The 6,456-nt window shown below is 40.7% G+C and overlaps 1 pseudogene; it reads left to right on the forward strand.

Moving 5' to 3' along the window:
• The first annotated feature begins 966 nt into the window (after positions 1–966).
• On the forward strand, positions 967–2,755 carry LOC100341921 (RAF proto-oncogene serine/threonine-protein kinase pseudogene; annotated as a pseudogene).
• The last annotated feature ends 3,701 nt before the right edge of the window (positions 2,756–6,456 follow it).

Here is a 6,456-nt window from a genome sequence, read left to right on the forward strand (position 1 = left end):
TGGGTAAATGACTCAAAATGAATCAAGATAAACTCACTGAACATTTTTAATATATGCATAAATTTTTTAGAATATAATTCAGCTATTGTTCAGTAGGAAAAACCTCAGAATTTTCTGGTGAGATAAAGGGCAATCTGTAAATCTGTCTAGAGCTATAAATATTGTCTTTTAAATCAACCATAAACATGTCAGAAAACACTAAATTTTCAGCTAATTGATCTGGGAATTGTAGCATTAACATTATTAGAAACAAATGAAAGAAGGCATAAAATTCTAACATCAGAGATGGAGAGATAATGTCACTACCACCTGCAAGGACATATAAAGATAGGAAATAGATATCCAGAACAATTCTACACAAGTCAGTTCAACAACTTTAAATTGAACATACACCAGAAAGGACATAAATTACCCTGCCTCACTGTATTAGTCAAGTTTCTTAGAAATAGAACCAATAGTGTGTGTTAATGTGTGTGTGTGTGTGTGTGTGTGTTTATCCACTTACTATTTACAAGATATTTTAACTATTGAAGCCGGTAAGTCCAAAGATCAACAGAGTGTCAGTAAGCTGGAGACACAGAACAGTTGGTGTTGTAATGCCAGAGTTTCATTTGAAAGTCCAAAAGGTGTTACCATGCAAGATTTTCAGGGACTCCAAAAGCAAGAAAAAGCCTGAGTCCCGGTTCAAAGGCTATCAGACACAAAAATTCTCTTACTTAAGAGATCAGGTTTGTTGTTCTAATCATGCCTTCAACTGATTGCATAAGACCCACCCACATTAGAGAGCACTAGCTGTTTTCCTCTTTTTTCCAATTTAAATGCTAATCTCGAGTCTCTTCATCATGGGTGCTAGAACTGCCACATTAGATGGCGGGAGTTAAGAGGAGAGCGAGCTTGAGGCAGGAAGGCTTCTCTGCAGCTGGACTTTGGGCCATGTGCCCTGAGGCGCGGAGCCAGAGTACGACGATGCGTGGGCTTCCAGGGGCCCCAGTCCCCGGGGTTGAGGATGCCCTGAATGTGACTGCTTCCCATTCCTTCACCTGCTGCAGGGAAGAGGAGCATATGAGAAGCCCCCGCTGGAAGACTGGACAGACACAGAGGCGGCCAGGCTCCCTTACATTTGAGCAGTGTTTCAGCTGTATCAGTGGAGCACATACAGCGGCCTTGGAAGATGGTTTTGGATTTAATTATAAAGTGTTTGGTGGCTCTAGCTGCATCTTCCCTACGCTAGTTCAGCATTTTTTTGGCTATCAGTGCCGAGTCAGATGATGACAAACTCAAAGATTCTTTCAAGACAAGCAACCTTATCTGTGTTTTCTTGCCAAATAAGCAAAGAACAGTGGTCAACATGAGAAATATGTGGAATGCGATGGGCTTGCAAGATTGCCTTATGAAAGCGCTGAAGGTAAGAGACCTGCATGTTCCCCTCAAAACATACAACTTTAGACTTTCCTGAAGCTTTCCTTCTGTGACATGGTCAAAAGTTACTGCTAAACAGATTTCAATGTCAGACTTGTGGCTACAAATTTCATGAGCACTGTAACACCAAAGTACCTACTGATAGTTTCCAAATTCCAGCATTGGTGATAGCAGGAGCCCAGTACTACCTTCTTGGAAGACAGGTCAGATGTGAGAGTCTGTTTCCCAGATGCCTGGTAGTTCCCAGCACAGATACTCCACAACACCATGCCTTCACATTCAAAACCTCCAATCCCTCCTCAGAAAGTTCTTTGTCTCAGAGGCAGAGGTCAACGCCCAAGCTGATGCCCACATGGTCAGCAGCACCCTGCTTATGGACAGCTGGATGATTGAAGATTCAAAGTCACAGTGAATCAGACTCATCTTCAGCAGGATCCAACAGCTTCCAAAATTTGAGCCTGACAGGCTGGCCACAACCCAAAACCCCTGTGCCAGCACAGAGAGAATGGGCACCAGGATCTGGGACCCAGGAGGAAAACAAAATTAGGCCATGTGGACAGAGAGATTCCAGCTATTACTGGGAAGTAGAAGCCAGTGAAGTGATGCTCACCGCTCGGACTGGATCTGGCTCCTTTGGAACTGTTTTTAAGGGTGAATGGCATGGAAACATTGCAACAAAGATCCTTAAATTTGTCGATCCAACTCCAGGGAAGTTCCAGGCCTTCAGGAATGAGGTGGCTGTCTTAAACAAAACACGGTGTGTGAACATCCTGCTCTTTATGGGATACACAACAAAGAACAACCTGGCAATTATGACCAAGTGGTGTGAGGGCAGCAGCTTCTATAAACATCTGAACACCAAGGAGACCAAGTTCCAGATGTTCCAGTTAGTTGACATCACCCGCCTGATAGCACAAAGCATGCGCTATTTGCATGCAAAGAACATGTCACAGAGACATGAAATCCAACAGTGTATTTCTCCATGAAGGTCTAACGGTGAAAATTGGAGATTTTGGTTTGGCAACAGTAAAATCACAATGGAGTGGTTCCCAACATGTTGAACAACCTACCAACTGCTTGCCGTGGATGGATCCAGAGGTCACCTGAATGCAGGATAACAACCCATTCAGCTTCCAGTCTGATGTCTACTCCTATTGCATTGTATTGTAAGAGATGATAACAGGGGAGCTTCCCTAATCCCATGTCAGAAACCAGGATCATATTGGGCCAAAGGTATGCCTGCCCTGACCTTAGGAAGCTGTTTAAGCACTGCCCAAAACAGTTACTTGGATTCTATATGAAAAATACACACTATGTAAGGGTGAATGTGGTATAATCTCTGCTTACATCATTATCTTACACTTCTTCTAGGTTTTCTCACCTGTTGTTAGATAAGCTTTTCACCTATTGTCAGCCATCTCCCAAACTCAAAAAAAGGTTGTTCAGATCAATTCCAAATGAGCAGTAGTGAGAAAAAAATTGTCTGCATTTGATACTTCAAATAGTATTCCTCTGTCTTTGTATTATTATTCTTTTTCTTCTAGTGGATCATACACTATGCTACTTAAACAACTTCTATAAAATAATTTGTATATAATTATGAATAAACACACCAGTGTGGGAGTCAGAGACCTCATGTTATTTTCAATTTACAAACCAGTAAAAAAAAAAAAAAACTATCCACTTGGGTTGAGTTCTAATTTTCCCATTGCATCGAAAATATAAAAACAGAAAAGATTATTTATATGGTTACAACTTTGATGCAAAATATGACTATTTTTAGATCTGAATCACTGATATTATGATGCCAGCCTATGGCAGAGATTACAGTGAGAGAGAATGAAGGAAGAAAGATCTGATTAAAATATTGTAATAAGGAACTAGTGACAAGAATCTAGACTAATGCAGTGATTCTAGAAACAGAGGCTGGAAACCTGGCTTATTTTTTATTCCACTGTGAATCATTGGGTCCAAACTCAGAGACTATTACAGAGTGTTCTTAGCACATAGTTACTCAGTAGGTGTATTCAAACAGCAACATTTACAGGAGATATGTGCTATTAGCAACAATTTAACAAATACCTGTACTTCAAGTGAGACCAACTGTTTGGGTGGTACTAGTATTATATAAACTAGAAGTGAGTAACAGGAATAAAAACATGGGTATGGAAAGGAGTACTCTAATACAGAATTCAGTTTTGTATATTGGGGTTATGGTAGACAAAATTCTAAAATGTCCTCTCTCCCACCAGATAATATTCTTTCCCCCTTGGAGACACACTCTATATTCTATTTGCTCATAATGTCAGGGTTTATGAGTCACTCCTCTGATTAGGTTATATTACATAGCAAGCACATGGTAACAAGGAGAACATTTCAACAAGTGAGAAGAGTTTAAGCAATGGTTTTGTTGTGATTTAAATAAGTCCACAATTTCTATGGTACTTCCTCCAAAACTCGGTTCTAAATTACCCTGCTCTGTGGCTTACCCTGGACTTGTAATTCTGTTCCCATGGATGAAACACAGAAGTGATGGCCTGTGATATCTGAGAGTAGGTCATAAAATGTCAAGAATCTGTTTTGATCCCCATCCCTTTGATAACTCACTCTGAGAGAAGGCAGTTGCCATGGCATGGGGGCATCTGAAACATCCCAGAGTGGCCAGTGTTGTGGCTTAGAGGGTTAAACCACACCTCTGACATTGGAATCCCATATGGATGCCGGTTCAATTCCTAGCAGTACCACTTTCAATCCAGCACATTGTTAACACCTGTGAGAAAGCAGCAGCAGATTGCCCAAGTGCTTGGACCTCTGTTCCCATATGTGAGACCTGGAAGAAACTTCTAGCTCCTGGTTTCATCGTTGGGGAGGGAACCAGCAGATGAAAGATCTCCATTTCTCTCCCTTTCTCTCTCGCTCTCTCTTTTCCCTACACCTCTTTCTCTTTCTTTGTCTATAACTAATTAATTGATTAATTAATCTTAAAAAAGCAGCCTTAGAAATATCCCAGAGTGAGAACTTGAGGCCTCCTTCAGATTACCACATGAATGAGCCATTTTTAAGTGAATATTGACTTTCCATGCCTGAAATACTCTCATGGGCTTTTCAGCCAGATCCGAATGCCTTTAGGGCTGATTCTGAGGCCAGAGTGCTGTTTAGGACATCCGCCATTTTATGAGTCTGCTGTGTATCCCACTTCCCATGTTGGATCATTCTCTCCCTTTTTTATTCGATCAGCTAGTATTAGAAGACACTAATCTTGTTTATGTGATCCCTTTGACTCTTAGACCTATCAGTGTGATCAGTTGTGAACTGAAATTGATCACTTGGACTAGTGAGATGGCATTGGTACATGCCACCTTGATGGGATTGAACTGGAATCCCCTGCTATGTTTCTAACTCTACCGTATGGGGCAAGTCAGCTTGAGCATATCCCAAATTGTACATCTCTTCCCTATTTATTCCCAGTCTTATATTTAACAGCGATCATTTTTTTCAGTTAAGTATCAACACATAAGAATAACTGTGTATTGATTACAGAATTCAACCAAAAGTATTAAGTAGAACAAACAAAAAAAAATACTAGGAGGGATAAAGTATTAAGTTGTTCATCAACAGTCAGGACAAGGGCTGATCAAGTCACCGTTTCTCATAGTGTCCATTTCACTTCAACAGGTTTCATTTTTTGTGCTCAGTTAGTTGTCACCGATCAGGGAGAACATATGGTATTTGTCCCTTTGGGACTGGCTTATTTCACTCAGCATGATGTTTTCCAGATTCCTCCATCTTGTTGCAAATGACCGGGTTTCATTGTTTTTGATTGCTGTATAGTATTCTGTAGAGTACCTACCCCATAATTTCTTTACCCAGTCTACTGTTGATGGGCATTTAGGTTGATTCCAGGTCTTAGCTATTGTGAATTGAGCTGCAATAAACATTAGGGTGCAGACCGCTTTTTTGTTTGCCAATTTCATTTCCTTTGGGTAAATTTCAAGGAGTGGTATAGCTGGGTTGAATGGTAGGGTTATATTCAGGTTTCTGAGGAATCTCCAGACTGACTTCCATAGTGGCTTGACCAGTTTGCATTCCCAAAAACAGTGGGTTAGTGTCCTTTTTCCCCACATCCTTGCCAGAATCTGTTGTTGGTAGATTTCTGAATGTGAGCCATTCTCAGCGGGGTGAGGTGAAACATCATCGTGGTTTTGATTTGCATTTCCCTGATTGCTAGTGAACTTGAACATTTTTTCATGTGCCTGTGGCCATTTGGAGTTTCTCTTTTGAAAAATGTCTATTGAGGTCCTTGGCCCATCTCTTAAGTGGGTTGTTGGTTTTGTTGTTGTGGAGTTTCTTGACCTCTTTGTAGATGCTGGTTATTAATCCTTTATCTGTTGCACAGTTTGTGAAATTGTTTCCCATTCTGTGGTTTGCCTCTTCACTCTCCTGACTGTTTCTTTTGCAGTACAGAAACTTCTCAATTTGATGCAATCCCAATAGTTAATTTTGGCTTTGACTGCCTGCGCCTCCAGGGTCTTTTCCAGAAATTCTTTGCCAGTGTCAATATCTTGCAGGGTTTCTCCAATGTTCTCTAGTAATTTGAAGGTGTCAGGTCATATATATGGGTTTTTAATCCATGTTGAGTGGATTTTTGTGTAAGGTGAATGGTAGAGGTCTTGCTTCATGCTTCTGCACGTGGAGATCCAGTTTTCCCAGCACAATTTATTGAATAGGCTGTCCTTGCTCCAGGAATTGGTTTTAGATCCTTGATCAAATATAAGTTGGCTGTAGATGTTTGGGTTGATTTCTGGTGTTTCAATTCTGTTCCATTGGTCTATCCATCTGTTTCTGTACCAGTACCATGCTGTTTTGATTACAACTGCCCTGTAGTATGTCCTGAAATCTGGTATTGTGATGCCTCCGGCTTTGTTTTTGTTGTACAAGATTGCTTTAGCTATTCGAGGTCTCCTGTGTCTCCATATGAATTTCAGCATCATTTTTTCCAGATCTGAGAAGAATGTCTTTGGTAACTTGATTGGTATT

The sequence above is a fragment of the Oryctolagus cuniculus genome, chromosome 1 (assembly GCF_051225735.1).
Source record: "Oryctolagus cuniculus isolate XC-2025 breed Fujian yellow rabbit chromosome 1, ASM5122573v1, whole genome shotgun sequence".
Lineage (NCBI taxonomy): Eukaryota > Metazoa > Chordata > Mammalia > Lagomorpha > Leporidae > Oryctolagus > Oryctolagus cuniculus.